The following is a 10584-nucleotide window of genomic DNA, read 5'->3' as shown; positions in this document are numbered from 1 at the left end:
TTTTGGGATAGTGTAATTGATAAGGCCTAATTAGTCCATGATAGGACCATAATATTGCACCTGCCCCATGATTAAAGAGTGGACGCTTAGCCGTAGGCTTGCGAAGAGTTCCATCTATATAAACTAGAACTTATTCCTTGACTTCAAAACAAGAATCGTAGCTCTTGACCAAGAATAACAATGGCCCTTGATGAGAGATGTTGAGACTAGTATCGAGTATAAATTCTCATCAGGATGAAGAAAATACGGGATCAAAGAATCTGTTGAAGGATTTGTCGTTGCCAATTTGATGAATCCCAAAAAATTACAGATCAAAGAAGAGCATAAGAGATTCAGAAAAGAGAACAAAAAAAATTCTCATGATTTAATGGTTCATATTAACGTAGCAAAACTTTAAACAATCAAGCTTTGCTACCATGTTTCAAGAACTCAAGGTAGAAAAGATAGCAATTCAGATTTATCATTTTTTTAATCAGTGGGAAATTACAAAAAAAAAAAAAAAAAACAATTCGGTTTTATCATTGAACATTCATTCAGACTAACTTGAATATTATAAGTTTGTGTACTTATATACCAATACACACGCGATAAGTTCAACTACAAGTTGCTAAAGATAAATAGTGGTAGAAAAAAGAACTTATCAGAAAGCTAAGTTAAATAGCTGCAACACCATGTTAATCGCATCAACAACAAAACATTATTAGCAAACGTCTATTTTATGAGTTTTTATTGCTTTTTCTTATTTATTTACTTATCAACCAATAAATGTTTTTTTTATATACTAGTCACGTACAAAGTCAAACAACGTGGAATGTGTCATTATAAATCTCCTAAATTGTCATTTGGGACACAGAGGGTGGTAATGTAATTGACCACGAGTAAATGCATCCTCAAGGTCAGATATCACACGTTATAATAATATATTAACATTGGTTTAAAATATGATAATGACTTATATCCAACTGATCGATAGTGATAGTTGTGAGTTGTGATACGATGGGACATGTTTTAACTTTTTACTACATTTAACTAAATAATTATGCTGACTTTCGATTAAATAAAAAACTATCATGTTAGTAGCAACGATATATTTTAGCTTGTAGTATGTTCTCTAAGTAGGATATCGACATCATGGAAACCAAGATCCTCAAATAACCTAGATTGGCCAAGCTGAATCTCTGTTCCATCCCACTAACACAACCCGAGAACCTCAATATTTGGGTTGGAGCGACAATCTTTTCGGCCACAAAGAGAAGTTGGTCACGTTGGACGCATGACACCTCACCTGCGGCACACGTTTTGTGTGATGATAGCTGAATAATCCATTTTTTTCATAAACATGGTATAAAATACGTCAAATATTGGTATGATAATTAACTTCACTTCATTTCTAACTCCACCTTGATGTCACTCTGCAAACCACCTTACATTGTTTTTTAGTGACTAATCATGTAATAGAAATAAAGTATCTCAGATTTATAATATTGAGGGACTATTTAGTTACTTTTTTTTTTCTTTAACGACCAAATTAAGTAGATTGATTTTTTTGAAAACTGGATCTCACTTTATATTAAATTACTATATGAAAATTATGACATTGGTCAATTTAATTTTTGAAATTCTAAAAACATCATTTTAGTCTTTGAAATTACAAAGAAATTACAAAACGTTAGGTATTATAGTCCATAGTTTTTTTAGGAACTAAATTAGCCTCTTTTGGTAGTTATAAGAGACTAAAGTGACTTTTTTTTTTAATTTCATGAACTAAAATTACCAATACTCATAATTTCAAGGATCAATATAGTGTATTGTTAAAAACAAAATCATCAAGTTTAATCTTTTGGGTACTCAGTTCAATCATAGGTTTACATTATAAGTTAGAGCTAATTAGATTGTTCTTTTTCATCTATTGTACAGTAGGACAACAAACAGAGGATGAAGAAGAGTTTGAATTCATAAACTAGTAAGTCACCCGTGCGTTTTCACGGGTAAGCTAAAAAATAAAATTGACAATATAGGCATCAATTGAATAGTGATAATATTATATAATATTGCAATTTCCTAAATTTAAAAGCAATTGAATGAGCTAAAAAGCTATATAGGATAAAAAAGCGGATAATCGATATGTACAAATGAAATCTGATGATGATACAAAATAAAAGCAGATGTTATATACCATAACGGAAATAACAAAGTCACGTTGTTAAAGTCAAAGTTTAGCGCAAAAGGTTGAGAAGCAAATAAGTGTGTGATTTACAAAAATATACAAATGTTACTTCAATATTGCAATAAATTTATAAGCAAGGTCAAATGAAAGCATAGTTGACATTGGGATCAGGAAATTCAAACACTAATTCCATGCCAGCTTTGAAGCTATGGGATTTGGAAAAATCTCTCCATCCAGATCCAATTTTTGCTATCTTTCGCTAGTCATTGTAAATAATGTGGCATTCGGCACAGTCTGCTATGTTCAATTGAGTGAACTGTTTCTCTTTCATAAAGTAGTACATACAACTTGGAACATCCTACCATAACTAATAAATGAATTTGAGTTAACGGATAATTTTAAAAAAACAAATGAAGATGCTTGTTAATTAATGAAGTATGTAACTAAGTATCTTACCAAGCCGCTGCACGTGGCCTTGTATTCATTAAGAAGCATCTTGAAAGTCATTGAATTTGGCACTTGATGGTATAATGAGTGTCATTTTAGAAAAGCTTTTGGATCACTGGAGGTTTTGAATATGGTTAGCAAGAAGAGAGGCTGGCCATAATAGGCTAATGTAATATAGTGATCTCCCTCGAGCCCATAGAAAGTCCTTAGTGTTGTCCATGCATCCGTGCACAATGGTTGGACTGGTCAAATTTTTATTGTAGACAACATCATCCAGATTGCCATGTCTGTTAATTAAATGTCAGTGATGATCAAGTTGGTCTTTCCATCTAACAGCAAAAGGCCTATTGACTTCACCAAACATCTACATTTGAAATAGTTCAACATTAGAATGAGCCTAATTGGTTGCTTAGGTGTAGCACAATGATTCAAAAATCAATATGGTAATTGGAAATGATAGTTATATCATAATAAATGGTTGACTTGATCCTTTGCAAGTATGGTCTGGAACATCTCAAGTTCAGTTTTTCTTATCTGCATCATTTTTTTTTGCCAATTGATAGCAGTTTGCCTTCAAGTTATTCATCAACTCTGAACTCCATATGGCATTAAAATATTAACATCAATAAATGTCACTACATTACACAATGCTATAAAAGAAATTGCTATTAAGGTTGTACCTAATACTAATATAGAATGTTATATAGAAATCAACAATTCCTTGCTAGGTTAACATAAAAATTCAGATGACCCAACCATTTTCCATGTGCAATGTGGCAACCATTATGCACATTAACTATTGAAACAGAACAAATCATCAATACACAACTGAAATGACATTAATAAATACGCAGTAAACCAAATTTGCATAAAAGCCAATTGCAAGAAGTAACACAACAAATCTGACATGTAAAATTGTCAAGTTGTGTTTCATAATAGACTATATGTATATATATCATACCGAGTCATAAATAATCTTGCAACCTACTGGTCATAGGTTGTTGTTGCTGATACACATATATTTGGTACTCAAAATGTCATGATTTGGTACTCTTATTTGGAGCTTGATATACATATATTTCTTGTCTATGATTTATAAGGGTACACTATCAGATATTAGTGAGGTTGTGTCTGGGAGTGTCACACAGTCAGTGTCATCATTTCAGGATACTAATGAAGGCTGAAAAAAGTATTGCTTGGAACTTCATAGCACATATGAGTTTCAGCAGCCTCAAAAAGTACAATTTCTTTGGAAGTAAGTAGGCAAAGCTTAATGTTACTGGACTGGCATAGAGAAAAGGCAAACAACAACACAGACCATTTTCATCTATTACTATTTTCTAATTCATATAATGTTGTAGTTCATAGCGGTGATCATAAAAATAACCAAGGAACAGGCTGGACAGGGCAGAAAAACTCAACAACTTGCCTAATAATACTGGTTTGTCATGGAACTTGAGAATAGCTTTTGATTAGAAGGAAAATTATAGGAGCATTATGGACTTGCATGGCAAAGATTGGAAAATCATTGACCATGAAATATAAAAGGCAACAAATAATATTCACAGGCTCCACAGAATAAGCAATGCATAGGAATTGTTATAGTTAACTTATATTGGTGATGAATTCTAAACTTAATATGGATTGATAATCTTTGCACCATTAAATATTGGATAAAAAACAACCAACATATTTTTGACATTATTTTTATAGTTAATATTGTTATGCAATGTAAATCAAAATCTGCTATCTATTGTTATGCTGAGATAAAAATGCAGATGACACATCTATTTCCATTGCCAATGTGCCCACGATTATCTATATTAAGAAATGAAACAAAATAACTAATAAATACAAAATTGTAATTACATTAAAAAGCTTCAGGACAAATAATTGGTAGGAAAGCCAATTTCAACAGGTCACAAATCACACCAGCTACTCTTTCATATTACAGTACATGTCTGTAAATCAGATTAAATGAAGTACATGAAGCAACCAATGTTGTAATAGCACAAGATTGAAATGGTTTTGTTTTAAAATATGATTTAGTGTTGACAATAGACACATTTAGAATAGTTGATATATTTTTTTTCGCCTGCTATACACATAATTTATTAAAAATAAAATGTTCGCTTCTCTGTTTTGTGTTCCACAGTGGTATGATCATCCAAAAATGAATTTACTATGATAACCAAGAAAGGAGAAGCAAAGAATCGTAACACTAACTTGATCTCAGCTCCATGGGAGACAGTAGAAAAATGTAACTACAATGTATAGGTAACAACAATCTTACCAGGCGCAGAGGTTGTACACGTGTTAGTTGTCTGGTTAAAAGGTGTCTGCAGTAACATTGGTGGAGCATGACTCTGTCGTGCCACGTGAGGTAGATGATTTTCATCTTTCAAGCCAGACTCTGTCTTGATTTTTGGCACATTATCCATGGTTTTTCCACTGTTGATGGAAGAAGCACATGAGGTTTTGAAATGCAAAGGAAACTCATGAGTCAATATTTGCGCTTTAAAGACTGAACCATGGTTCAGCAACCCCAATTTTGCTTCCTGCACCAATCAATATACTTGCACACCCGCACGATTTCTGGATTGATATCGGATAAGTGCCTATACAAAACCAAAAAAAGTTTATATTAGCTCAAAATCAAATGTATATTTACAAAAATGCACTTACAATGAAACAACAACCGTTTCCTTCTTTGATTTTAGCCAGATTGAGCAACAACACCACAGAACCAGAAACATGCCTATCAAAACAATCCTTAAACTTCAGAGCCAATGACTCCCATAAAGTACAACTCATGATACTTTCACTATGTCACATTAAAAATGAATTATTCATGCAACTAACATTTCAAACTAACTCAGGTTTCTGTTTTTGTAAATAATAATGAATACCATCCATCCTTCATAGTAAATACAACTTTCTTTGGTTTGCCATGTAGATTCCACTGCCCAATCTCAACAACCTCACTAATAACATCTTCAAACAAAACCCATGATCAAACAAAACCCATCATTAGAGAGACCAACCACACAAACATTTAAAGTTGTTCATAAGCACATATTTTAAAAATGTACCTATCAAAAAGTCAGTGCTGATTGAGCCACTTACAATGTCATCAAACATTGTGAAGTTAAACATTGTTTTAGGTATTTCTAGTATTTTGTGAGGTGTGACTTTAGTTGCTTTTACAAAATTTATTTTGAATCCATGGTGTGTTGCTTTATAATGACCACTATTCTTTTCAACTTCAAAGTTCTAAATAACATATGTGTGACCTACATAAAAAATAACATTATTGAGTTGAACATCAACATTCCTCATTTGTGCTAAAATTTTATCACCCTGTACAATTAACATGAGCGGTGCTATTTTTTAAAACATTTGCTATAAACAACAACCAACAACAATTACATACAACATATCTAGCAAAAATCAGTTAACCTGACATTCTTGTCAACTAAAATTAGCTGAACAATACACTTAGGCGATCTTGGTATGGTCCACATGTTAATCACTCGAACAACAATCTTCCAAGTTTCCTTTTTGTCATCTATTTCAGCTCTCGAGGTCAACCTTTGAAATAATGCTACACAAATACACAAATTACAATTATTCCAAACAAAATATGGATGAAAATCGAAAAACCACAACTTAAAGGAACTGCTATAAATCCATACCAATTGTCATTAAGCTTTCAACACTAACTACAAAAATTCCAAATATCCAAAAACATGATAGTCATAAAGACATTAAACATCCATTAGGCTAAATGAAATCATATACAAAGCAATACACACTTACGAAGTAGAATGAGTTATTAATGTGACAGTGGTAGAAGCTTCCTGCAACACAAAATGAAAATGCACAATAGACCAAATGTTACTACAGTTGGTATGGCGGTAATATAGTGAACACACAACAACTAAAAAATAAGCATCGTAACCTTGTTGAGTAACCACCGTTCGACAACCTTTGAGAAAAATGTGGTAGAAGCAGAGGAAGAAGATGAGCATGCATAGATGAAGTTGTGAGATTTCAAATTGGAATTTTAAACATGTGGTAGAAGCCTCTGATCACCTTGTAGCTCTGGAACCTAGTGAGAAGAAAGCTATGAGATTTCAAAATTGGAATTTTAAACAAACTGCGAAATGAATGTAAGAAGCAGAGGAGGAAGATGAGCGCACGTAGATGAAGCTTAGCTTGGGTGATTTGACCTTCCAGGTCTGCTACTTAACGTCGTAGGAGGCTGGCCTATGAATTTTAAAAAATTTCAATCCTTTAGCGCGAAACGGTGGAGCGAGTTGAAGAAGCCTGGAAGCAGAGCGTGGAAGGCAGTGAGTGAAATAAAAAAATAGTAGAAAAAACGAGAGATCAACACATGGCAAGCTTGGTTGTTCTTTTATTACTAACAATAGATTCTACAAACATCACAATCTAATCCCCTTTCGTGTTTGAGTCTGAACAACCTCTTGTAATTCAACAATTCTGAATATGTGTCCTCGACATGATCTTTCCTTGAGATCCTTCCGGACCTCAAAAACATATTCCATCCAAAGTATACACTATATTTCATGGATTTTTTTTATCCTCGTTATGGAGTGTATCTTTTAATTTATTGGATCAGAAGTTAACTTTAGTGATGATGTGTGATTGTGTTGGTCTAATTTTTTTTTACAAATGGAAGAAATTAAACATAGATTATTCTATTAAATAGATCGTTATCTCACATAGGAATACAATTAAATCTTATATCATCACGTCAATGTTTTGGGATGGTGTAATTGATAAGGCCTAATTAGTTCATGATAGGACCATAATATTGCACCTGCCCCATGATGAAAAAGTGGACGCTTAGCCGTAGGCTTGCGAAGAGTTCCATCTATATAAACTAGAACTTATTCTTTGACTTCAAAACAAGAACCGTAGCTCTTGACCAAGAATAACAATGGCCCTTGATGAGAGATGTTGAGACTAGTATCGAGTATAAATTCTCATCTGGATGAAGAAAATACGGGATCAAAGAATCTATTGAAGGATTTGTCGTTGCCAATTTGATGAATCCCAAAAAATTACAGATCAAAGAAGAACATAAGAGATTGAAAAAGGAGAACGAAAAAGATTCTCATGATTTAATGGCTCATATTAACGGAGCAAAACTTTAAACAATCAAGCTTTGCTACCATGTTGCAAGAACTCAAGGTAGAAAAGATAGCAATTCGGATTTATCATTTTTTTAATCTGTGGGAAATTACAAAAAAAAAAAAGCAATTCGGTTTATCATTGAACATTCATTCAAACTAACTTGAATATTATAAGTTTGTGTACTTGTATACCAATACACGATAAGTTCAACTACACGTTGCAGGAGATAATTGAATACACATTATAAATAGTGGTAGAAAAAAGAACTTAGTTGAAAGCTAAGTTAAATAGCTGCAACACTATGTTAATCGCATCAACAACAAAATATCATTAGCAAACGTTTATTTTATGAGATTTTATTGTTTTTTCTTATTTATTTACTTATCAACCAATAAATGTTTTTTTATATACTAGTCACGTACAAAGTCAAATAACGTGGAATGTGTCATTATAAATCTCCCAAATTGTCATTTGTGACACAGAGGGTGGTAATGTAATTACGAGTAAATGCATCCTCAAGGTCAGATATCACACGTTATAATGATATATTAACATTGGTTTAAAATATGATAATGACTTATATCCAATTGATCGATACTGATAGTTGTGATTTAAATATTATTTTAAATTTAGGTGATTTGTATAAATTGCATGAAATAATTTTTTTAAATAATTATTTATTAAGATATGTATTTTTTTTAAAATATAATAAAATAAGAACAAATTTTTATATATTATAATTTATTAGTTTATATTAAAATAAAATTATATAATAAAAAATACATGTAAAACTAAATATTAAATATACTTATACATTAAATATTTTATTTTAATTTATAAATTTTTATAATTAAAAAAAATAATAACTGGTTACTAATGATACTTGTAAAATAATAATGATAAAATTAATTAAATAAAACAAGTATTTTAGTGTTTTGTTGTTTTATCTTTAAATAAAAAGTTACATGTTTAATTCCTGTCAAGATATTTTTTATATGTTTCATCTTATCAAATGCCTTGTTACCGAATGACAAAAATAATTTATTCTAAAAAATTGGGGCTAAAATTATAATTTAGTCAAATATTTATTATAAAACTCAACAATTTTCAATTATATTCACAACCTATAATTGAATAGTTATAAAAAAACTTATATATGGTTAATATTACAATTAAATCATTCTTCTTCTCCTTTTATTAATATTGTCAATATTACAATATTATGATAGTTTTGTTAAATGGGTCTATTAATTTGACCCAATTGAATAATAGTGATTTATTTATACTTATCTTTTTTCATCTATTAATAAAAATTATCTATAAAAAATAGATAGAATAATGAAAATTATTATAATAATAAAAATAATAACAATTATTATAATAATAATAATACAATTAACATGGAAAAATGCAGGCACATCCTCTGAACTTTGGAAATATTGTCAACAGACAATAGTTATCATAAAATTTAAAGTTCATCAATTGATCTTCCTTACAATAAGCCACTTTGGTACTTCTTTCTAACAATGTTCACTAATCACGTGATAAATAATGATCACCAACGTATATGATTTGTTAATATATTCAGCCCCACAATTCACATCAAATTATAGTTTATAGAACATTCAATGCTTTTAAATACGAAAAGTATCAAATTAAATATGAGTTGAAGTTAATAGAATATTAAATGTTAACTAACCACGTCAAATTGAATATGAAATTATGAATTACGAAAAGAAGACTCTGCAAATTAAAAATAATTATTTTCTGAAAACAAATATCATCACGTGTATCAAAATCTACGTCTTTAACTCGATCGTCGTTCATTTATCTCAATTCTTTCACCATTAAACCGATTTTAGTAGGTTAAATCATGATGTAAAAGCTTAATTAGGTAGCATAAATTTTGATTAAAAAACAAGTATAAATTTATAAAATAAACAAAATACAACTTTTAATTTTAAACTGTAAAAGTTAAATTTAATTTGCAGTTGAAATGCTATTAATGATGCCGTGTCATAATAAACAGTGTAGACTGTAGAGTGACTTGTTTTACTCTTCAATTTTCATGTATCTATCCACCGTCGGCAGTTTTTGTTCTATCAGAATTGATAATCCTTTCCTTTCACATAATGAGCCTTAAAACTCGTCCTACTTTAATTTGAATACATCAACAATAAAGGCCGGTAGAGGACACGTTGCTGGAGGAATCAAACATTAATCAGGGAAACATGAGTTCCACTTTCCTTTTTTTTTTTTTTTTTTTTCCTTCTATATATATGTAAGTGGCTAATATAGTGGGTTGGTCTGTCTCATTATAATCATGGGTTCTCATTTCTCACTGTTCACTTTTATAACTCATGAATAACACCATGTTTCATTAAGGATATAAAAATAAGATTTTTTTATTAAAAATATTTATTATATTTTTATACTTTTTAATTAATAAATAAAATAAATTACAAAAATCTCCACAGATCTATTCTATATTAGATTGGATTGAATTAAAATTTTGGACAAAATCGATTGGATGATAAATTAAGAAAATTAAAAGTGATTAGATTAGATGATTTTTCCCTTAAAAAAACCTATCAATCTAATAAGCTAACACTCATAGCTAGCCTGAGACTAACTTTTCAAGAAAATAGAATATCAATTATGAGATAACTCCTTTATCCATAAGTGTTGCTATATACATATAACCATGGATCAAATCTTTGTCATATGATTAAAGAGATTAAGTTATTTGTTATTTGGGTCACGAATATATGTTTTGTAGAATCAAATCCAACTTCTTTCTCATTGACTTA

The sequence above is a fragment of the Glycine max genome, chromosome 18 (genome assembly GCF_000004515.6).
Source record: "Glycine max cultivar Williams 82 chromosome 18, Glycine_max_v4.0, whole genome shotgun sequence".
NCBI lineage: Eukaryota > Viridiplantae > Streptophyta > Magnoliopsida > Fabales > Fabaceae > Glycine > Glycine max.
This window is presented reverse-complemented; position numbering follows the sequence as displayed.